General features: G+C 47.0%; 22 non-coding genes across 22 annotated transcripts; 7 read left to right on the top strand and 15 right to left on the bottom strand.

Annotated features, from left to right (window-relative positions):
• Nucleotides 1-329: 329 nt before the first annotated feature.
• Nucleotides 330-492, bottom strand: LOC135022860 (U1 spliceosomal RNA). The gene has a single exon (XR_010219879.1). It is a non-coding gene; the product is annotated as a U1 spliceosomal RNA (small nuclear RNA).
• Nucleotides 493-641: 149 nt separating this feature from the next.
• Nucleotides 642-806, bottom strand: LOC135022898 (U1 spliceosomal RNA). Its single transcript, XR_010219916.1, has one exon. It is a non-coding gene; the product is annotated as a U1 spliceosomal RNA (small nuclear RNA).
• Nucleotides 807-1,476: 670 nt separating this feature from the next.
• Nucleotides 1,477-1,639, bottom strand: LOC135022829 (U1 spliceosomal RNA). Its single transcript, XR_010219851.1, has one exon. It is a non-coding gene; the product is annotated as a U1 spliceosomal RNA (small nuclear RNA).
• Nucleotides 1,640-1,791: 152 nt separating this feature from the next.
• On the bottom strand, nt 1,792-1,955 carry LOC135022797 (U1 spliceosomal RNA). The gene has a single exon (XR_010219819.1). It is a non-coding gene; the product is annotated as a U1 spliceosomal RNA (small nuclear RNA).
• Nucleotides 1,956-2,927: 972 nt separating this feature from the next.
• Nucleotides 2,928-3,091, bottom strand: LOC135022956 (U1 spliceosomal RNA). Its single transcript, XR_010219966.1, has one exon. It is a non-coding gene; the product is annotated as a U1 spliceosomal RNA (small nuclear RNA).
• Nucleotides 3,092-3,765: 674 nt separating this feature from the next.
• LOC135022920 (U1 spliceosomal RNA) lies at nt 3,766-3,928 on the bottom strand. Its single transcript, XR_010219933.1, has one exon. It is a non-coding gene; the product is annotated as a U1 spliceosomal RNA (small nuclear RNA).
• Nucleotides 3,929-4,080: 152 nt separating this feature from the next.
• On the bottom strand, nt 4,081-4,244 carry LOC135022984 (U1 spliceosomal RNA). The gene has a single exon (XR_010219994.1). It is a non-coding gene; the product is annotated as a U1 spliceosomal RNA (small nuclear RNA).
• A 671-nt stretch (nt 4,245-4,915) lies between these two features.
• Nucleotides 4,916-5,078, bottom strand: LOC135022830 (U1 spliceosomal RNA). Its single transcript, XR_010219852.1, has one exon. It is a non-coding gene; the product is annotated as a U1 spliceosomal RNA (small nuclear RNA).
• Nucleotides 5,079-5,230: 152 nt separating this feature from the next.
• On the bottom strand, nt 5,231-5,394 carry LOC135022831 (U1 spliceosomal RNA). The gene has a single exon (XR_010219853.1). It is a non-coding gene; the product is annotated as a U1 spliceosomal RNA (small nuclear RNA).
• A 674-nt stretch (nt 5,395-6,068) lies between these two features.
• LOC135022909 (U1 spliceosomal RNA) lies at nt 6,069-6,231 on the bottom strand. Its single transcript, XR_010219926.1, has one exon. It is a non-coding gene; the product is annotated as a U1 spliceosomal RNA (small nuclear RNA).
• Nucleotides 6,232-6,383: 152 nt separating this feature from the next.
• LOC135022972 (U1 spliceosomal RNA) lies at nt 6,384-6,547 on the bottom strand. Its single transcript, XR_010219982.1, has one exon. It is a non-coding gene; the product is annotated as a U1 spliceosomal RNA (small nuclear RNA).
• A 144-nt stretch (nt 6,548-6,691) lies between these two features.
• LOC135022936 (U5 spliceosomal RNA) lies at nt 6,692-6,807 on the top strand. The gene has a single exon (XR_010219947.1). It is a non-coding gene; the product is annotated as a U5 spliceosomal RNA (small nuclear RNA).
• A 270-nt stretch (nt 6,808-7,077) lies between these two features.
• LOC135022953 (U5 spliceosomal RNA) lies at nt 7,078-7,194 on the top strand. Its single transcript, XR_010219963.1, has one exon. It is a non-coding gene; the product is annotated as a U5 spliceosomal RNA (small nuclear RNA).
• Nucleotides 7,195-7,480: 286 nt separating this feature from the next.
• On the top strand, nt 7,481-7,593 carry LOC135022955 (U5 spliceosomal RNA). Its single transcript, XR_010219965.1, has one exon. It is a non-coding gene; the product is annotated as a U5 spliceosomal RNA (small nuclear RNA).
• Nucleotides 7,594-12,406: 4,813 nt separating this feature from the next.
• LOC135022865 (U1 spliceosomal RNA) lies at nt 12,407-12,569 on the bottom strand. The gene has a single exon (XR_010219884.1). It is a non-coding gene; the product is annotated as a U1 spliceosomal RNA (small nuclear RNA).
• Nucleotides 12,570-12,713: 144 nt separating this feature from the next.
• Nucleotides 12,714-12,829, top strand: LOC135022933 (U5 spliceosomal RNA). The gene has a single exon (XR_010219944.1). It is a non-coding gene; the product is annotated as a U5 spliceosomal RNA (small nuclear RNA).
• A 270-nt stretch (nt 12,830-13,099) lies between these two features.
• LOC135022944 (U5 spliceosomal RNA) lies at nt 13,100-13,215 on the top strand. The gene has a single exon (XR_010219955.1). It is a non-coding gene; the product is annotated as a U5 spliceosomal RNA (small nuclear RNA).
• Nucleotides 13,216-13,501: 286 nt separating this feature from the next.
• LOC135022928 (U5 spliceosomal RNA) lies at nt 13,502-13,617 on the top strand. The gene has a single exon (XR_010219939.1). It is a non-coding gene; the product is annotated as a U5 spliceosomal RNA (small nuclear RNA).
• A 275-nt stretch (nt 13,618-13,892) lies between these two features.
• Nucleotides 13,893-14,008, top strand: LOC135022949 (U5 spliceosomal RNA). Its single transcript, XR_010219960.1, has one exon. It is a non-coding gene; the product is annotated as a U5 spliceosomal RNA (small nuclear RNA).
• Nucleotides 14,009-20,636: 6,628 nt separating this feature from the next.
• On the bottom strand, nt 20,637-20,800 carry LOC135022906 (U1 spliceosomal RNA). The gene has a single exon (XR_010219923.1). It is a non-coding gene; the product is annotated as a U1 spliceosomal RNA (small nuclear RNA).
• Nucleotides 20,801-21,471: 671 nt separating this feature from the next.
• On the bottom strand, nt 21,472-21,634 carry LOC135022917 (U1 spliceosomal RNA). Its single transcript, XR_010219932.1, has one exon. It is a non-coding gene; the product is annotated as a U1 spliceosomal RNA (small nuclear RNA).
• Nucleotides 21,635-21,786: 152 nt separating this feature from the next.
• LOC135022805 (U1 spliceosomal RNA) lies at nt 21,787-21,950 on the bottom strand. Its single transcript, XR_010219827.1, has one exon. It is a non-coding gene; the product is annotated as a U1 spliceosomal RNA (small nuclear RNA).
• Between the last annotated feature and the right edge of the window lie 374 nt (nt 21,951-22,324).

Here is a 22,324-nt window from a genome sequence, read left to right on the forward strand (position 1 = left end):
ACTTGGCTGACCCCTAGTTTGCATTAAACACCTCCACCCTCCTTCGGTGTGGGGCTCATGTTGGCTATGCCCCAGCCCCTGAAGCATTCAAGCTGATTTCTTGCAGCAGCTGGGCACTGTAACAGCTCCAGAGCTGCTCTGTAAGGCAAGTAAAAGGGTGTGGGCCCTGCAGCACTACCTGTAGTTCGCATTGTGCGTTGGAAGGCACAAAGTAAGCAGAAAGGAGGAGAAGTCAGGATAGTGCGCAAGGGCATAGAAGGGAGCGGCTCAAGAAAAGAGAAGTGGAAACAGACAGCAAACTAGGCAGGAGAGAGACCTGAGACAAAGAGATCTGAATTATACGAGACCTGACCAGGGGAAACACAAATTATGCAGTCAAGTTTCCCACATTTGGGGAAATCGCAGGGGCAGCACACCCAGAGTGCAATGGGTGAGCCTTGCCCTGGGAGAAGCACCTTCATGATCATAGTATCTCACCTGGCAGGTAAGTAGGAGTTGGGCTAGAGCTGGGGAGGGTCGCTGCTCGGGCACCCCCCTGTCAAGTGAAGGAGATCCAACTGAGGCAGCACAAGGAAACTCTCGAAAGAAGAACAAGGCTAGAGGAAGATCTGAAACAAAGAAATCTGACTTTTACCAGAGATCAGAGGAAAACACAAACACAGTCCCCCACTGCCAACAAATAAAGCAGTCACGTTTCCCACATTTGGGGAAATCACAGGGGTCAGCATACCCAGAATGCAATGAATGAACCTCACCCTGGGAGAGTAATCTTCATGACCATGGTATCTCCTATGCAAAATAAGTATGATTTGGGATAGGGCTGGGGAGGGCCGCTGCTCATGCACATCTCTGTCAAGTAAAGGAGATTCAACTGAGGCAGCACAAGGGAACTCTCATCTGGGGACAACAACTGCAGGGAGAACACATATTTTCAGATGAACATGGGAGGGCAGAAGGCTGCCTAATACTGAAGCACCCCCAAACAACAAACCAAATGCAACAACTAGTGCAAGCATTCCTGGGGGAAGTTCTGCAGAAGACGGATTTGCATACGGTGATGTCATCCAAGTAGTGGGTCAAAGTTGGCTTCAACCCTCATCTGCATATGAAAAGAGAAAAGGGGCGTGCAGGGCATGGCGGCCTTTTGCGGTGCTTGGATGACCCCTAGTTCGCATTAAACACCCCACCCTCCTTTGGTGTGGGGCTCATGTTGGCCATGCCCCATCCCCTGAAGCATTCAAGCTGATTTATTGCAGCAGCTGGGCACTGTAACAGCTCCAGAGCAGCTCTGAACGGCAAGTAAAAGGGTGTGGGCCCTGCAGCACTACCTGTAGTTTGCATTGTGCATTGGAAGGCACAAAGTAAGCAGACGGGAGAAGTCAGGATAGTGCGCAAGGGCATAGAAGGGAGCGGCTCAAGAAAAGAGAAGTTGAAACAGACAGCAAACTAGGCTGGAGAGAGACCTGAGACAAAGAGATCTGAATTATACGAGAGCCGACCAGGGGAAACACAAATTATGCAGTCAAGTTTCCCACATTTGGGGAAATCGCAGGAGCAGCACACCCAGAGTGCAATGGGTGAGCCTTGCCCTGGGAGAAGCACCTACATGATCATAGTATCTCACCTGCCAGGTAAGTAGAAGTTGGGCTAGAGCTGGGGAGGGTCGCTGCTCGGGTACCCCCCTGTCAAGTGAAGGAGATCCAACTGAGGCAGCACAAGGGAACTCTCGAAAGAAGAACAAGGCTAAAGGAAGATCTGAGACAAAGAAATCTGACTTTTACCAGAGCTGACCAGAGGAAAGCACAAACACAGTCCCCCACTACCACAAATAAAGCAGTCGAGTTTCCCACATTTGGGGAAATCACAGGGGTCAGCATACCCAGAATGCAATGAATGAACCTCACCGTGGGAGAACAATCTTCATGACCATGGTATCTCCTATGCAAAATAAGTATGATTTGGGATAGGGCTGGGGAGGGCCGCTGCTCAGGCACATCTCTGTCAAGTAAAGGAGATTCAACTGAGGCAGCACAAGGGAACTCTCATCTGGGGACAACAACTGCAGGGAGAACACATATTTTCAGATGAACATGGGAGGGCAGAAGGCTGCCTAATACTGAAGCACCCCCAAACAACAAACCAAATGCATCAACTAGTGCAAGCATTCCTGGGGGAAGGCCTGCAGCAGATGGATTTGCATACGGTGATGTCATCCAAGCAGTGGGTCAAAGTTGGCTTCAACCCTCGTCTGCATATGAAAAGAGAAAAGGGGCGTGCAGGGCATGGCGGCCTTTTGCGGCGCTTGGATGACCCCTAGTTCGCATTAAACACCTCCACCCTCCTTCGGTGTGGGGCTCATGTTGGCTATGCCCCAGCCCCTGAAGCATTCAAGCTGATTTCTTGCAGCAGCTGGGCACTGTAACAGCTCCAGAGCTGCTCTGTACGGCAAGTAAAAGGGTGTGGGCCCTGCAGCACTACCTGTAGTTTGCATTGTGCATTGGAAGGCACAAAGTAAGCAGACAGGAGGAGAAGTCAGGATAGTGCACAAGGGTATAAAAGGGAGGGGCTCATGAAAAAAGAAGTGGAAACAGACAGCAAACTAGGCTGGAGAGAGACCTGAGACAAAGAGATCTGAATTATACGAGAGCCGACCAGGGGAAACACAAATTATGCAGTCAAGCTTCCCACATTTGGGGAAATCAGAGTGCAATGGGTGAGCCTTGCCCTGGGAGAAGCACCTTCATGATCATAGTATCTCACCTGGCAGGTAAGTAGGAGTTGGGCTAGAGCTGGGGAGGGTCGCTGCTCGGGCACCCCCCTGTCAAGTGAAAGAGATCCAACTGAGGCAGCACAAGGAAACTCTCGAAAGAAGAACAAGGCTAGAGGAAGATCTGAGACAAATAAATCTGACTTTTACCAGAGCTGACCAGAGGAAAGCACAAACACAGTCCCTCACTACCACAAATAATGCAGTCGAGTTTCCCACATTTGGGGAAATCACAGGGGTCAGCATACCCAGAATGCAATGAATGAACCTCACCCTGGGAGAACAATCTTCATGACCATGGTATCTCCTATGCAAAATAAGTATGATTTGGGATAGGGCTGGGGAGGGCCGCTGCTCAGGCACATCTCTGTCAAGTAAAGGAGATTCAACTGAGGCAGCACAAGGGAACTCTCATCTGGGGACAACAACTGCAGGGAGAACACATATTTTCAGATGAACATGGGAGGGCAGAAGGCTGCCTAATACTGAAGCACCCCCAAACAACAAACCAAATGCAACAACTAGTGCAAGCATTCCTGGGGGAAGGCCTGCAGCAGATGGATTTGCATACGGTGATGTCATCCAAGCAGTGGGTCAAAGTTGGCTTCAACCCTCGTCTGCATATGAAAAGAGAAAAGGGGCGTGCAGGGCATGGCGGCCTTTTGCGGTGCTTGGATGACCCCTAGTTCACATTAAACACCTCCACCCTCCTTCGGTGTGGGGCTCATGTTGGCTGTGCCCCAGCCCCTGAAGCATTCAAGCTGATTTCTTGCAGTAGCTGGGCACTGTAACAGCTCCAGAGCTGCTCTGTACGGCAAGTAAAAGGGTGTGGGCCCTACAGCACTACCTGTAGTTTGCATTGTGCATTGGAAGGCACAAAGTAAGCAGACAGGAGGAGAAGTCAGGATAGTGCACAAGGGTATAAAAGGGAGGGGCTCATGAAAAAAGAAGTGGAAACAGACAGCAAACTAGGCTGGAGAGAGACCTGAGACAAAGAGATCTGAATTATACGAGAGCCGACCAGGGGAAACACAAATTATGCAGTCAAGCTTCCCACATTTGGGGAAATCGCAGGGGCACCACACCCAGAGTGCAATGGGTGAGCCTTGCCCTGGGAGAAGATCCTTCATGATCATAGTATCTCACCTGGCAAGTAAGTAGGAGTTGGGCTAGAGCTGGGGAGGGTCGCTGCTCGGGCACCCCCCTGTCAAGTGAAAGAGATCCAACTGAGGCAGCACAAGGAAACTCTCGAAAGAAGAACAAGGCTAGAGGAAGATCTGAGACAAATAAATCTGACTTTTACCAGAGCTGACCAGAGGAAAGCACAAACACAGTCCCCCACTACCACAAATAATGCAGTCGAGTTTCCCACATTTGGGGAAATCACAGGGGTCAGCATACCCGGAATGCAATGAATGAACCTCACCCTGGGAGAACAATCTTCATGACCATGGTATCTCCTATGCAAAATAAGTATGATTTGGGATAGGGCTGGGGAGGGCCGCTGCTCAGGCACATCTCTGTCAAGTAAAGGAGATTCAACTGAGGCAGCACAAGGGAACTCTCATCTGGGGACAACAACTGCAGGGAGAACACATATTTTCAGATGAACATGGGAGGGCAGAAGGCTGCCTAATACTGAAGCACCCCCAAACAACAAACCAAATGCAACAACTAGTACAAGCATTCCTGGGGGAAGGCCTGCAGCAGATGGATTTGCATATAGTGATGTCATCCAAGCAGTGGGTCAAAGTTGGCTTCAACCCTCGTCTGCATATGAAAAGAGAAAAGGGGCGTGCAGGGCATGGCGGCCTTTTGCGGCGCTTGGATGACCCCTAGTTCGCATTAAACACCTCCACCCTCCTTCGGTGTGGGGCTCATGTTGGCTATGCCCCAGCCCCTGAAGCATTCAAGCTGATTTCTTGCAGCAGCTGGGCACTGTAACAGCTCCAGAGCTGCTCTGAACGGCAAGTAAAAGGGTGTGGGCCCTGCAGCACTACCTGTAGTTTGCATTGTGCATTGGAAGGCACAAAGTAAGCAGACGGGAGAAGTCAGGATAGTGCGCAAGGGCATAGAAGGGAGCGGCTCAAGAAAAGAGAAGTTGAAACAGACAGCAAACTAGGCTGGAGAGAGACCTGAGACAAAGAGATCTGAATTATACGAGAGCCGACCAGGGGAAACACAAATTATGCAGTCAAGTTTCCCACATTTGGGTAAATCGCAGGAGCAGCACACCCAGAGTGCAATGGGTGAGCCTTGCCCTGGGAGAAGCACCTACATGATCATAGTATCTCACCTGCCAGGTAAGTAGAAGTTGGGCTAGAGCTGGGGAGGGTCGCTGCTCGGGTACCCCCCTGTCAAGTGAAGGAGATTCAACTGAGGCAGCACAAGGGAACTCTCGAAAGAAGAACAAGGCTAGAGGAAGATCTGAGACAAATAAATCTGACTTTTACCAGAGCTGACCAGAGGAAAGCACAAACACAGTCCCCCACTACCACAAATAATGCAGTCGAGTTTCCCACATTTGGGGAAATCACAGGGGTCAGCATACCCAGAATGCAATGAATGAACCTCACCCTGGGAGAACAATCTTCATGACCATGGTATCTCCTATGCAAAATAAGTATGATTTGGGATAGGGCTGGGGAGGGCCGCTGCTCAGGCACATCTCTGTCAAGTAAAGGAGATTCAACTGAGGCAGCACAAGGGAACTCTCATCTGGGGACAACAACTGCAGGGAGAACACATATTTTCAGATGAACATGGGAGGGCAGAAGGCTGCCTAATAATGAAGCACCCCCAAACAACAAACCAAATGCAACAACTAGTGCAAGCATTCCTGGGGGAAGGCCTGCAGCAGATGGATTTGCATACGGTGATGTCATCCAAGCAGTGGGTCAAAGTTGGCTTCAACCCTCGTCTGCATATGAAAAGAGAAAAGGGGCGTGCAGGGCATAGCGGCCTTTTGCGGCGCTTGGATGACCCCTAGTTCGCATTAAACACCTCCACCCTCCTTCGGTGTGGGGCTCATGTTGGCTATGCCCCAGCCCCTGAAGCATTCAAGCTGATTTCTTGCAGCAGCTGGGCACTGTAACAGCTCCAGAGCTGCTCTGTACGGCAAGTAAAAGGGTGTGGGCCCTGCAGCACTACCTGTAGTTTGCATTGTGCATTGGAAGGCACAAAATAAGCAGACAAGAGGAGAAGTCAGGATAGTGCACAAGGGTATAAAAGGGAGGGGCTCATGAAAAAAGAAGTGGAAACAGACAGCAAACTAGGCTGGAGAGAGACCTGAGACAAAGAGATCTGAATTATACGAGAGCCGACCAGGGGAAACACAAATTATGCAGTCAAGCTTCCCACATTTGGGGAAATCGCAGGGGCACCACACCCAGAGTGCAATGGGTGAGCCTTGCCCTGGGAGAAGCACCTTCATGATCATAGTATCTCACCTGGCAGGTAAGTAGGAGTTGGGCTAGAGCTGGGGAGGGTCGCTACTCGGGCACCCCCCTGTCAAGTGAAAGAGATCCAACTTAGGCAGCACAAGGAAACTCTCGAAAGAAGAACAAGGCTAGAGGAAGATCTGAGACAAATAAATCTGACTTTTACCAGAGCTGACTAGAGGAAAGCACAAACACAGTCCCCCACTACCACAAATAATGCAGTCGAGTTTCCCACATTTGGGGAAATCACAGGGGTCAGCATACCCAGAATGCAATGAATGAACCTCACCCTGGGAGAACAATCTTCATGACCATGGTATCGCCTATGCAAAATAAGTATGATTTGGGATAGGGCTGGGGAGGGCCGCTGCTCAGGCACATCTCTGTCAAGTAAAGGAGATTCAGCTGAGGCAGCACAAGGGAACTCTCATCTGGGGACAACAACTGCAGGGAGAACACATATTTTCAGATAAAAATCTTGGTCATGCTCTGGTTTCTCTTCAGAACGAACAAATCTTTCGCCTCTTACTAAAGATTTCCGTGGAGAGGAGCAAAACCGAGTTTTATCTCAATTTTTGCATGCCCCATCTTTTTGGGGTTTCTTTTACCGGTTTAAAGATAGAATGAGTGTGCTTTAATGTAAGCTCATTTGCATAGAAATGACAGTAAATGTTTATTTATGTTCAAACATAACTTTCTTGACCATGCTACTTGCTTTAAAGATCTGGGAGCACATGGAATACAGTACAAACCATGCTTATAGCAAGGAGAAGCCAGGTGAGAAATCTGCTTTCTTTCAAATTGGGCGCTCACTTTGATCTGAATGAGGACTGCTGGCACAGCACTCAGGCGACAGGTGGAATCTTGGTCATGCTCTGGTTTCTCTTCAGAATGAACAAATCTTTCGCCTTTTATTAAAGATTATCCGTGGAGAGGAGCAAAACTGAGTTTTATCTCAATTTTTGCATGCCCCATATTATTGGGGTTTCTTTTATCAGTTTAAAGACAGAACGAGTGTGCTTTCTTGTTAGCTTTAATGTAAGTTTATTTGCATAACAATGACAATAAATGTCTGTTTCTTTTCAAGCAGAACTTTCTTGACCATACTAATTGCTTGAAAGATCTGGGAGCACATGGAAAAGAGTACAAACCATGTTTATAGCAAGGGGAAGCCTGGTGAGAAATCTGCTTTCTTTCTTTCAAATTGGGTGCTCACTTTGAGCTGAATGAGGACTGCTGGCATGGCACTCAGGCGACAGGTGGAATCTTGGTCATGCTCTGGTTTCTCTTCAGAACGAACAAATCTATCGCCTTTTACTAAAGATTTCCATGGAGAGGAGCAAAACTGAGTTTTATCTCAATTTTTGCATGCCCCATATCATACCTCCCAACTGTCCCGATTTTCGCGGGACAGTCCCGTTTTTTGGGGACTGTCCCGCTGTCCCACCTGCGGGCCGCAGTGTCCCGCGGTGGGGAGGACAGTTGGGAGGCTCTGTCTGTCGCTGCCCTGCTTAGCAGAGCAGCGGTGAATAGTCGCTGTGCGCACAGCGTCTATTCACTGAAGTCAGAGGGAGAGGTGGCATGCCAGCGGCTCACAGAGCGCTGGGCATGCCCCCTCAGTGCCGAAAACGGGGGCGTGACTCGCGATCGCGGGTCCTCCCGCGAAGCCATGCCCCTTTTTACTTAGGCCACGCCCTTTTTGGGAGCGCGTGCGACTTCGCCGCGCGTGTGTCCCTCTTTGCGAGCCGACAAAGTTGGGAGGTATGCCCATATTATTGGGGTTTCTTTTATCAGTTTAAAGACAGAACGAGTGTGCTTTCTGGTTAGCTTTAATGTAAGTTTATTTGCATAACAATGACAGTAAATGTTTGTTTCTTTTCAAACAGAACTTTCTTGACCATGCTACTTGCTTGAAAGATCTGGGAGCACATGGAAAACAGTACAAACCATGCAGTATCACAAGAGCCTTTATTTGATCTTTCATGAAGATAGAGCAGAATTGAGGACACGTCAACAATTTCTGCCGAAGGTGGTTCATCTTTCCACATGGTGCCTTTGGCCACTGACACCTTCGTTGAGTCAAAGTCTCTGGCTGTGGTCAGAACTTTGAAAATTTATGTCACCAGAACGGTTCAGATTAGGAAAACAGAGGCTCTGTTTGTCCTGTATGCTCCCAACAGGATTGGGTGTCCTGCTTCCATGTAGACCATTATGCGCTGGATCTGTGGTAAGATTCAGCATGCTCATTCCATGGCAGGATTGCCGTTACTGAATTAGGTGAAGACCCATTCTACTAGAAAGGTGGGTTCATCCTGGGCAGCAGGTCGGGGAGTCTCGGCATTGCAACTTTGCCGAGCAGCTATTTAGTAAACACTTTTGCTAAGTTTTACAAGTTTGATACCTTGGCCGATGATAACTTCAAGTTGGGTCATTCGGTGCTGCAGAGTCGTACGCACTCTTCCACCCGTTCAAGAGCTTTGGTATAACCCCATGGTTCTTAATGTGACCCCAGCATCCTCTAGGTCGTATGAGAAAATAGGATTTTAATACCTACCGGTAAATCCTTTTCTCTTAGTCTGTAGAGGATGCTGGGCACCCGTCCCAGTCCATACTGTGTCTGCAGTTATTACTTGTGGTTATACACATGTTGTGTTATGGTTCTGGTCAGCTTTTTGCTGCAATTATTCATGCCGTTGGCTTGTGTTCTGTTGAATGCCACGTTCTGCGGCATGCTTAAGGTGTGAGCTGGTAAGATGCTCACCTTAGTTTAACAATAAATCCTTTCCTCGAAATGTCCGTCTCCATGGGCACAGTTCCTATAACTGGAGTCTGGAGGAGGGGCATAGAGGGAGGAGCCAGTTCACACCCTTTGATAGTCTTAAAGTGCCCATGTCTCTTGCGGATCCCGTCTATACCCCATGGTTCTTAATGTGACCCCAGCATCCTCTACGGACTAAGAGAAAAGGATGCCCTTGCGCACTATCCTGACTTCTCCTCCCGTCTGCTTACTTTGTGCCTTCCAACGCACAATGCAAACTACAGGTGGTGCTGCAGGGCCCACACCCTTTTACTTGCCTTACAGAACAGCTCTGGAGCTGTTACAGTGCCCAGCTGCTGCAAGAAATCAGCTTGAATGCTTCAGGGGATGGGGCATGGCCAACATGAGCCCCACACCAAAGGAGGGTGGGGGTGTTTAATGAGAACTAGGGGTCATCCAAGCACTGCAAAAGGCCGCCATGCCCTGCACGCCCCTTTTCTCTTTTCATATGCAGATGAGGGTTCCAGCCAACTTTGGCCCACTGCTTGAATAACATCACTGTATGCAAATCCGTCTGCTGCAGACCTTCCCCCAGGAAGGCTTGTACTAGATGTTGCATATGGTTTGATATTTGATGGTGCTTCAGTATTAGGCAGCCTTCCGCCCTCCCATGTTCATCTGAAAAGATGTGGTCTCCCTGCAGTTGTTGTCCCCAGACGAGAGTTCCCTTGTGCTTCCTCAGTTGAATCTCCTTAACTTGACGGGGGAGGGGCTGCCCGAGCAGCCACCCTCCCCAGCCCTATCCCAACTCATACTTATTTTGCATATGAGATCTCTTGATCATGAAGATTGTTCTCACAGGGTGAGGTTCATCCATTATATTTTAAAATAGGAAGGTACAAATTACATATTTGAATTGCATTTATGTGCTGGATTCAAATGTCCCCCCCCCCCCTTCCTTTCTCAATTGTGCCCGTCAGCAGCTATTCTAAGGTTGCTGCCAATGGGTGTGACACATTAATTTCTTCTGTGGGGTACACTGGACTCCACAAGGATTCACATTGGGGTGTAGAGTAGGATCTTGATCTGAGGCACCAACCGGCTCAAAGCTTTTGACTGTTCCCAAGATGCTCAGTGCATTCTCCTCTATAACCCCGCTTCCATGAACAGGGAGCTCAGTTTGTAGTTGGTGCCTTCAGTAGCAGGCCACTTAACAGGGGCCTGCCTCAGGCAGCCTATTCTTAGCTATAAATTTTGACAAGAAAAGAAGAACTTGTTTTATGAGAATCTACAAGGGCTGCAGCAGGCTAGGTCTAATAGACATCTTTACTGCAGCTTCATCACTCCCAGCGGCGCTGTATACTCCCGTGCCCTGGTTGCTGGGTCACTGCAGCGGAGGGTCCGGTTTCATCCTAAGGTCAGTCACACACACACCACCCTTCCGGATCACGAGGCCGCTGATGAAGGGGAGCGTGGCCGTAGGGGGTGGACCGTGTGCGCACTGGCGTGGACACTGATTACTGGGCAGCCGCTCCACTAGCCACCAGGTACAGTTAAGGAGCACAGGTCTGGGGGTTTTTCTCCTATATTAACCCAATTTTGTACTGCCCGCAGCGCATTGTGATAGGTAATAGGGCCTGATTCAGGTTGGATTGCAATCACAATAAGCGATCCAACTGCAAAAATTGCTAAGAGCATACGCATGTGCCTGCATTTTCTGCGGCACCCCGCAGAGAATGCGATCGCCTCTGCCTGTCAATCGGGGCGGGGGGGGATAGGTGGGTCAGCAACACTCCATTTCCAAGTCAGGGATGGAGCGGTGCGGGGGCAAGGCTTCAAAATGGGGTCTGCAACGGAGTAGACACAGGGGGCGTGGTCACAGCGGCTGTATGACATCACATTCAGCCGCTGTGATCACAAAAATGGTGGCGGCTTCCTGCGCGCACATACAGTCTGCACCAGCAGGAGGCTACACCATTTTTTATGATCACGCTGAACTGCAGTGCGACTGCAATTACAGCATGGTCAAGAAGGGAGGCGTCATGCTGGGTGGCCATGCCCTTTCACTGTGCAGGAGCCAGCACCGCTCACACACTAGTCCCCGGGTGCAGCCCCCAACCCCCGGGACACCCGGAGCAACAAAATGTAGATTCAGGCCACCAGGCCACGCCCCTACCTATGAAACCATGCCTCCTTTTTACCATTGCGCTGCTTATCTGCGCGCACTGCATTACAATCTCCCTCGCCACCTCTCTGGGTGTCACCAGTGATAGTGACACCTCTGCCATGCTTGTAGCAGCTGGTCCTAAGATCTACGCCTCAAGCCCTGAGTGTTTGCCCTTGTGACTTGTTGATCATCATAGCGAAGCAGATGCTTACAGAAAACTGCAGGGGCTTAGATTGAAAATAAAAAAATTGATTGGTATAAGGTAGAGAGGAGCGGGTTCGGTTCTCCGAGAACCGAATTCCCCACGAACTCCACGTTGTTTACACTGGTCCGAGGCAGGCTCGGTTGTTCCCGCCTGACTCGCAAAACCTGAACAAGGGAAAATGTCATCATCCCGCTGTCGGATTCTCGCGAGATTCGGATTCCATATAAAGAGCTGCGCGTTGCCGCCATTTTTACTCGTGCATTGAAGAGAGAGCGGAATGGACGTGGCTATGTTCTCTCAGTGGAAATCTCAATATCAGTGCTCAGTATCAGTGGTTACTTATTGCTGCTCAGTAATACTAGTAGTGTGTCTCTCCTGCTCAGTGTCAGTTCTCAGTAGTATCCTCATCAGTGCTCAGTATCACTGCTCATTGTCTTGTGCTGCATTGTGGTGCTCAGCATACTACAGTACATTACTAATAGTCCAGTGCTGCATCTTGCTGCTCAGTGTCAGTTCTAGTATCCTCATCAGTGCTCACTATCACTGTTCATTGCATTTTGGTTTTCTGTATACTACAGTAACATAGTAATATAGTAACATATAGTAACATAGTTTTTGAGGTTGAATAGAGGCAAATTGCCCATCGTGTTCAACCTGTTTTAAGTTGTGATGATTCTACATACTTGCTGAATAATGTTTTATGACTAGTTAGCTACTATAACTCATGTTACCCCCGGATTAACCATGTTGATATTTTAAGTATTATAACCTTAGATAGCTTTTTCATTCAGAAATGTATCCATTCCTTTTTTAAATCCAATTACAGAGTCCGCCATTACCACCTTCCCTGGCAGGGAATTCCACATCCTGATTGCCCTAACAGTGAAGATAATAGTATCTCACCTGGCAGATAAGTAGGAGTTGGGCTAGAGCTGTGGAGGATTGCTGCTCGGGCACCCCCTGTCAAGTGAAGGAGATCCAACTGAGGCAGCACAAGGGAACTCTCGAAAGAAGAACAAGGCTAGAGGAAGATCTGAGACAAAGAAATCTGACTTTTACCAGAGCTGACCAGAGGAAAGCACAAACACAGTCCCCCACTACCACAAATAATGCAGTCGAGTTTCCCACATTGGGGAAATCACAGGGGTCAGCATACCCAGAATGCAATGAATGAACCTCACCCTGGGAGAACAATCTTCATGACCATGGTATCTCCTATGCAAAATAAGTATGATTTGGGATAGGGCTGGGGAGGGCCGCTGCTCAGGCACATCTCTGTCAAGTAAAGGAGATTCAACTGAGGCAGCACAAGGGAACTCTCATCTGGGGACAACAACTGCAGGGAGAACACATATTTTCAGATGAAAATCTTGGTCATGCTCTGGCTTCTCTTCAGAACGAACAAATCTTTCGCCTTTTACTAAAGATTTCCGTGGAGAGGAGCAAAACTGAGTTTTACCTCAATTTTTGCATGCCCCATCTTTTTGGATTTTCTTTTATCGGTTTAAAGATAGAATGAGTGTGCTTTAATGAAAGCTCATTTGCATAGAAATTACAGTAAATGTTTGTTTCTTTTCAAACAGAACTTTCTTGACCATGCTACTTGCTTGAAAGATCTGGGAGCACATGGAATACAGTACAAACCATGCTTATAGCAAGAAGAAGCCAGGTGAGAAATCTGCTTTCTTTCAAATTGGGCGCTCACTTTGATCTGAATGAGGACTGCTGGCATGGCACTCAGGCGACAGGTGGAATCTTGGTCATGCTCTGGTTTCTCTTCAGAATGAACAAATCTTTCGCCATTTATTAAAGATTTCCGTGGAGAGGAGCAAAACTGAGTTTTATCTCAATTTTTGCATGCCCCATATTATTGGGGTTTCTTTTATCAGTTTAAGGACAGAATGAGTGTGCTTTCTTGTTGGCTTTAATGTAAGTTTATTTGTATAACAATGACAGTAAATGTCTGTTTCTTTTCAAACAGAACTTTCTTGACCATGCTACTTGCTTGAAAGATCTGGGAGCACATGGAAAAGAGTAAAAACCATGCTTATAGCAAGGGGAAGCCTGGTGAGAAATCTGCTTTCTTTCTTTCAAATTGGGTGCTCACTTTGAGCTGAATGAGGACTGCTGGCATGGCACTCAGGCGACAGGTGGAATCTTGGTCATGCTCTGGTTTCTCTTCAGAACGAACAAATCTTTCGCCTTTTACTAAAGATTTCCGTGGAGAGGAGCAAAACTGAGTTTTATCTCAAATTTTGCATTCCCCATCTTATTGGGGTTTTATTTTATCTGTTTAAAGATAGAACGAGTGTGCTTTAATGTAAGCTCATTTGCATAGAAATGACAGTAAATGTTTGTTTCTTTTCAAACAGAACTTTCTTGACTATACTAATTGCTTGAAAGATCTGGGAACACATGGAAAAGAGTACAAACCATGTTTATAGCTAGGGGAAGCCTGGTGAGAAATCTGCTATCTTTCTTTCAAATTGGGTGCTCACTTTGAGCTCAATGAGAACTGCTGGCATGGCACTCAGGCGACAGGTGGAATCTTGGTCATGCTCTGGTTTCTCTTCAGAACTAACAAATATTTCGCCTTTTATTAAAGATTTCCGTGGAGAGGAGCAAAACTGAGTTTTATCTCAATTTTTGCATGCCCCATATTATTGGGGTTTCTTTTATCAGTTTAAAGACAGAACGAGTGTGCTTTCTTGTTAGCTTTAATGTAAGTTGCCATAGATGCAGTGAAACACACGTGTAGGGCACGGCGTGTCCGCGTGTATTTGACTCATGTGAAATGTTATAAAACAAAAATATATGATTATGATGTTAGCTGTTAGTCTCCACTAATAGGGAATAGAAGCTGAGCTATAAGAAAGGAATACACTAGATATGATGTCACTTAGCAGATACAATGTCTAAAGTGCATACAGATAGCTACTAATAACTCTTGATAAGAAAGTATATCAGTGTGGGTATATTTATATGATGGGATATTGGGACTAGTGAATATATATCACTCCTGCTGTCCAGATTGGCAATAACCAGACAATTATGATAAGAGTAGAGATGTCACATGGGCTGCTATAGATATTAATTTAATGCTGTATGTGTCATTTGTTACAAATGGATACATTTTCTATGAGTCAGCCTAGCAGCTGCATGTTCTAACAGAACACTATCCTCACACAGAATCTGCTAACCTTGAGATAACTAAATGACAGTGTGTAACAGTCTCTTTACTATAAGACTGTTACAAAGTAATATATATATTTGAAGTCAGTCTAGCAGCTGTGTGTTCCAGCAGTTTATAAGACAAAGAAAATCTCCTATTGTGGAATCTAGACACATGGGACTGCTGGCCTGTGTCATACTATTTCTATGTAATACCAGTAACATGTATATAACTGTTACATCATTGTTACAAATGGATAAATCTTTGAGTCAGCCTAGCAGCTGCATGTCCTAACAGGACACCATAAATCCTTTACAGTGTAACAAATTGATTGGTAACACTTAAAGGCTGGAGAGCAGTTATATGCCTTACTAGCATACTCAATATACCACATTATTACACCAGTTACCACGATTATTGACAGCGCATTTGATATATTATATTACCCTCACACTGAGTCTGTTTACCTTTAGATAACTAAGTGACCGAATATGTAACAGTTTCTCTATCATAAGACTGTTACAAAGTGAGATAGATATATTTGGAAGTCAGTCAAACAGCTGTGTGTTTCAGCGGTTTATAAGAAAATCCCTCATTGTGGAATCTGGACCACTAAGGGTTATTATATATATAGCACATGGAATTGCCACATCTCCCTATATGATAATTTCATTACACTGTAACATAATAAGAATTAACTCTTTAACAGTGTAAATAGAGAGTAATGAATCTCTGACACATGGAATATATTATTTCTTAGATGAATTGGATAAACCATTATGACAGACACTTTGCTTCCTAATAAGAATTGAGGTGGCTATACCTCTAAGGAAAGCATTATTGCCTACGCCTAGATCAGATTAAATAAGATCTGGCTGAATATATGAAGGAAGGTTGCTATTTATATGAGAATTGGAATTGCTATATTCCTTAAGGCAACCCCACCGATTGATATATGTTGTCAATTAAGTATATCTGAACGGCTATATCTGGACCAGATTTAATAAGATCTGGCTGATTATATGAAGGAGGGCTGCTATTTATATTGGAATTGCCATATTCCTTAAGGCAACCGCACCTGTTGGTATATCTCGCCAATTAACTATATCTAAACAGCTAAATTAAAGCTATTCATCATTTTTTTAGTTTGGATATTAATAAATATGATCTTTCCATGATGCATAGAGATTTCCCTATCAAGTGATTCCTTATCCGATATAGAAAGCTATCCCCCTGTGGTATTGAATTTAGGAATATAGTCTTAGGGGACACAGAGAAATAAGTGATCCCCATCTACCTAAGCACCCCACAAATTGGAGGTTAGCTTACCGGTTATACTCAATCACCCCCACAAATTCGCCAATGGGGATGGCTTCCCGGGAGGTAACCCCTATTGAGTGAAGGGAGTATATAGGATACGACCCAGTGGTACCTGACGACATAGATACTAACAGCTATTTAATAACATTACGCTAGAAAGTGATTATTAGCAACATATATATCTATATAAACAACCCCGCCAGGGTTGTGCCTTCAAAAATAATCACACACGGACACGCTTTTTAAACCTTTTTTTCACATCTCTTTATTCTTCTTATGCACATGTATGTTAGTTCTGTGATTTTAACCTTTATGTTTCACTGCAGTTTGGGATAATAATATTAATATTTATCCAATTTTAATACATACTTAATAAAGGTTATATTTTATGATTCATTCATTCTGTCCAGTGCGTCAACAGTGCAGATTTCTTCTTGTTTTTTCTCCCAAATTCTATAACAATGACAGTAAATGTTGTTTCTTTTCAAACAGAACTTTCTTGACCATGCTACTTGCTTGAAAGATCTGGGAGCACATGGAAAACAGTACAAACCATGCAGTATCACAAGAGCCTTTATTTGATCTTTCATGAAGATAGAGCAGAATTGAGGACACGTCAACAATTTCTGCCGAAGGTGGTTCATCTTTCCACATGGTGCCTTTGGCCACTGACACCTTCGTTGAGTCAAAGTCTCTGGCTGTGGTCAGAACTTTGAAAATTTATGTCACCAGAACGGTTCAGATTAGGAAAACAGAGGCTCTGTTTGTCCTGTATGCTCCCAACAGGATTGGGTGTCCTGCTTCCATGTAGACCATTATGCGCTGGATCTGTGGTAAGATTCAGCATGCTCATTCCATGGCAGGATTGCCGTTACTGAATTAGGTGAAGACCCATTCTACTAGAAAGGTGGGTTCATCCTGGGCAGCTGGTCGGGGAGTCTCGGCATTGCAACTTTGCCGAGCAGCTATTTAGTAAACACTTTTGCTAAGTTTTACAAGTTTGATACCTTGGCTGATGATAACCTCAAGTTGGGTCATTCGGTGCTGCAGAGTCGTACGCACTCTCCCACCCGTTCAAGAGCTTTGGTATAACCCCATGGTTCTTAATGTGACCCCAGCATCCTCTAGGTCGTATGAGAAAATAGGATTTTAATACCTACCGGTAAATCCTTTTCTCTTAGTCCGTAGAGGATGCTGGGCACCCGTCCCAGTCCATACTGTGTCTGCAGTTATTACTTGTGGTTATACACATGTTATGTTATGGTTCTGGTCAGCTTTTTGCTGCAATTGTTCATGCCGTTGGCTTGTGTTCTGTTGAATGCCACGTTCTGCGGCATGCTTAAGGTGTGAGCTGGTAAGATGCTCACCTTAGTTTAACAATAAATCCTTTCCTCGAAATGTCCGTCTCCCTGGGCACAGTTCCTATAACTGGAGTCTGGAGGAGGGGCATAGAGGGAGGAGCCAGTTCACACCCTTTGAAAGTCTTAAAGTGCCCATGTCTCTTGCGGATCCCGTCTATACCCCATGGTTCTTAATGTGACCCCAGCATCCTCTACGGACTAAGAGAAAAGGATGCCCTTGCGCACTATCCTGACTTCTCCTCCCGTCTGCTTACTTTGTGCCTTCCAACGCACAATGCGAACTACAGGTGGTGCTGCAGGGCCCACACCCTTTTACTTGCCTTACAGAACAGCTCTGGAGCTGTTACAGTGCCCAGCTGCTGCAAGAAATCAGCTTGAATGCTTCAGGGGATGGGGCATGGCCAACATGAGCCCCACACCAAAGGAGGGTGGGGGTGTTTAATGCGAACTAGGGGTCATCCAAGCACCGCAAAAGGCCGCCATGCCCTGCATGCCCCTTTTCTCTTTTCATATGCAGATGAGGGTTCCAGCCAACTTTGGCCCACATCTTGGATGACATCACCGTATGCAAATCCGTCTTCTGCAGACCTTCCCCCAGGAATGCTTGTACTAGTTGTTGCATATGGTTTGATATTTGATGGTGCTTCAATATTAGGCAGCCTTCCACCCTCCCATGTTCATCTGAACAGATGTGGTCTCCCTGCAGTTGTTGTCCCCAGACGAGAGTTCCCTTGTGCGTCCTCAGTTGAATCTCCTTAACTTGACGGGGGAGGGGCTGCCCGAGCAGCCACCCTCCCCAGCCCTATCCCAACTCATACTTATTTTGCATATGAGATCTCTTGATCATGAAGATTGTTCTCACAGGGTGAGGTTCATCCATTATATTTTAAAATAGGAAGGTACAAATTACATATTTGAATTGCATCTATGTGCTGGATTCAAATGTCCCCCCCCCCCCTTTCCTTTCTCAATTGTGCCTGTCAGCAGCTATTCTAAGGTTGCTGCCAATGGGTGTGACACATTAATTTCTTCTGTGGGGTACACTGGACTCCACAAGGATTCACATTGGGGTGTAGAGTAGGATCTTGATCTGAGGCACCAACCGGCTCAAAGCTTTTGACTGTTCCCAAGATGCTCAGCGCATCCTCCTCTATAACCCCGCTTCCATGAACAGGGAGCTCAGTTTGTAGTTGGTGCCTTCAGTAGCAGGCCACTTAACAGGGGCCTGCCTCAGGCAGCCTATTCTTAGCTATTAATTTTGACAAGAAAAGAAGAACTTGTTTTATGAGAATCTACAAGGGCTGCAGCAGGCTAGGTCTAATAGACATCTTTACTGCAGCTTCATCACTCCCAGCGGCGCTGTATACTCCCGTGCCCTGGTTGCTGGGTCACTGCAGCGGAGGCTCCAGTTTCTTCCTAAGGTCAGTCACACACACACCGCCCTTCCGGATCACGAGGCCGCTGATGAAGGGGAGCGTGGCCGTAGGGGGTGGACCGTGTGCGCACTGGCGTGGACACTGATTACTGGGCAGCCGCTCCACTAGCCACCAGGTACAGTTAAGGAGCACAGGTCTGGGAGTTTTACTCCTATATTAACCCAATTTTGTACTGCCCGCAGCGCATTGTGATAGGTAATAGGGCCTGATTCAGGTTGGAATGCAATCACAATAAGCGATCCAACTGCAAAAATTGCTAACAGCATACGCATGTGCCTGCATTTTCTGCGGCACCCCGCAGAGAATGCGATCGCCTCTGCCTGTCAATCGGGGCGGGGGGGGGAGAGGGGGGTCAGCAACACTCCATTTCCAAGTCAGGGATGGAGCGGTGCGGGGGCAAGGCTTCAAAATGGGGTCTGCAACGGAGGAGACACAGGGGGCGTGGTCACAGCGGCTGTATGACATCACATTCAGCCGCTGTGATCACAAAAATGGTGGCGGCTTCCTGCGCGCACATACAGTCTGCACCAGCAGGAGGCTACACCATTTATTATGATCACGCTGAACTGCAGTGCGACTGCAATTACAGCATGGTCAAGAATGGAGGTGTCATGCTGGGTGGCCATGCCCTGTCACTGTGCAGGAGCCAGCACCGCACACATACTAGTCCCCGGGTGCAGCCCCCAACCCCCGGGACACCCGGAGCAACAAAATGTAGATTCAGGCCACCAGGCCACGCCCCTACCTATGAAACCATGCCTCCTTTTTACCATTGCGCTGCTTATCTGCGCGCACTGCATTACAATCTCCTTCGCCACCTCTCTGGGTGTCACCAGTGATAGTGACACCTCTGCCATGCTTGTAGCAGCTGGTCCTAAGATCTACGCCTCAAGCCCTGAGTGTTTGCCCTTGTGACTTGTTGATCATCATAGCGAAGCAGATGCTTACAGAAAACTGCAGGGGCTTAGATTGAAAATAAAAAAATTGATGGGTATAAGGTAGAGAGGAGCGGGTTCGGTTCTCCGAGAACCGAATTCCCGACGAACTCCACGTGGTTTACACTGGTCCGAGGCAGGCTCGGTTGTTCCCGCCTGACTCGGAAAACCTGAACAAGGGAAAATGTCATCATCCCGCTGTCGGATTCTCTCGAGATTCGGATTCCATATAAAGAGCTGCGCGTTGCCGCCATTTTTACTCGAGCATTGAAGAGAGAGCGGAGAGGACGTGGCTATGTTCTCTCAGTGGAAATCTCAATATCAGTGCTCAGTATCAGTGGTTACTTATTGCTGCTCAGTAATACTAGTAGTGTGTCTCTCCTGCTCAGTGTCAGTTCTCAGTAGTATCCTCATCAGTGCTCAGTATCACTGCTCATTGTCTTGTGCTGCATTGTGGTGCTCAGCATACTACAGTACATTACTAATAGTCCAGTGCTGCATCTTGCTGCTCAGTGTCAGTTCTAGTATCCTCATCAGTGCTCACTATCACTGCTCATTACATTGTGGTGTTCTGTATACTACAGTAACATAGTAATATAGTAACATATAGTAACATAGTTTTTGAGGTTGAATAGAGGCAAATTGCCCATCGTGTTCAACCTGTTTTAAGTTGTGATGATTCTACATACTTGCTGAATAATGTTTTATGACTAGTTAGCTACTATAACTCATGTTACCCCCGGATTAACCATGTTGATATTTTAAGTATTATAACCTTGGATAGCTTTTTCATTCAGAAATGTATCCATTCCTTTTTTAAATCCAATTACAGAGTCCGCCATTACCACCTTCCCTGGCAGGGAATTCCACATCCTGATTGCCCTAACAGTGAACATCATAGTATCTCACCTGGCAGGTAAGTAGGAGTTGGGCTAGAGCTGTGGAGGATTGCTGCTCGGGCACCCCCTGTCAAGTGAAGGAGATCCAACTGAGGCAGCACAAGGGAACTCTCGAAAGAAGAACAAGGCTAGAGGAAGATCTGAGACAAAGAAATCTGACTTTTACCAGAGCTGACCAGAGGAAAGCACAAACGCAGTCCCCCACTACCACAAATAATGCAGTCGAGTTTCCCACATTTGGGGAAATCACAGGGGTCAGCATACCCAGAGTGCAATGAATGAACCTCACCCTGGGAGAACAATCTTCATGACCATGGTATCTCCTATGCAAAATAAGTATGATTTGGGATAGGGCTGGGGAGGGCCGCTGCTCAGGCACATCTCTGTCAAGTAAAGGAGATTCAACTGAGGCAACACAAGGGAACTCTCATCTGGGGACAACAACTGCAGGGAGAACACATATTTTCAGATGAACATGGGAGGGCAGAAGGCTGCCTAACACTGAAGCACCCCCAAACAACAAACCAAATGCAACTACTAGTGCAAGCATTCCTGGGGGAAGGCCTGCAGCAGATGGATTTGCATATGGTGATGTCATCCAAGCAGTGGGTCAAAGTTGGCTTCAACCCTCGTCTGCATATGAAAATAAAAAAGAGGTGTGCAGGGCATGGCGGCCTTTTGCGGCGCTTGGATGACCCCTAGTTTGCATTAAACACCTCCACCTTCCTTCGGTGTGGGGCTCATGTTGGCTATGCCCCAGCCCCTGAAGCATTCAAGCTGATTTCTTGCAGCAGCTGGGCACTGTAACAGCTCCAGAGCTGCTCTGTAAAGCAAGTAAAAGGGTGTGGGCCCTGCAGCACTACCTGTAGTTTGCATTGTGCGTTGGAAGGCACAAAGTAAGCAGACGGGAGAAGTCAGGATAGTGCACAAGGGCATAGAAGGGAGCGGCTCAAGAAAAGAGAAGTGGAAACAGACAGCAAACTAGGCTGGAGAGAGACCTGAGACAAAGAGATCTGAATTATACGAGAGCCGACCAGAGGAAACACAAATTATGTAATCAAGTGTCCCACATTTGGGGAAATCGTAGGAGCAGCACACCCAGAGTGCATTGGGTGAGCCTTGCCCTGGGAGAAGCACCTTCCTGATCATAGTATCTCACCTGGCAGGTAAGTAGGAGTTGGGCTAGAGCTGGGGAGGGTCGCTGTTCGGGCACCCCCCTGTCAAGTGAAGGAGATCCAACTGAGGCAGCACAAGGAAACTCTCGAAAAAAGAACAAGGCTAGAGGAAGATCTGAGACAAAGAAATCTGACTTTTACCAGAGCTGACCAGAGGAAAGCACAAACACAGTCCCCCACTACCACAAATAATGCAGTCGAGTTTCCCACATTTGGGGAAATGACAGGGGTCAGCATACCCAGAATGCAATGAATGAACCTCACCCTGGGAGAACAATCTTCATGACAATGGTATCTCCTATGCAAAATAAGTATGATTTGGGATAGGGCTGGGGAGGGCCGCTGCTCAGGCACATCTCTGTCAAGTAAAGGAGATTCAACTGAGGCAGCACAAGGGAACTCTCATCTGGGGACAACAACTGCAGGGAGAACACATATTTTCAGATGAACATGGGAGAGCAGAAGGCTGCCTAATACTGAAGCACCCCCAAACAACAAACCAAATGCAACAACTAGTACAAGCATTCCTGGGAAAAGGTCTGCAGAAGACGGATTTGCATACGGTGATGTCATCCAAGCAGTGGGCCAAAGTTGGCTGGAACCCTCATCTGCATATGAAAAGAGAAAAGGGGTATGCAGGGCATGGCGGCCTTTTGCGGCGCTTGGATGACCCTTAGTTCGCATTAAAC

Source organism: Pseudophryne corroboree, unplaced genomic scaffold, assembly GCF_028390025.1.
Source record: "Pseudophryne corroboree isolate aPseCor3 unplaced genomic scaffold, aPseCor3.hap2 scaffold_394, whole genome shotgun sequence".
NCBI lineage: Eukaryota > Metazoa > Chordata > Amphibia > Anura > Myobatrachidae > Pseudophryne > Pseudophryne corroboree.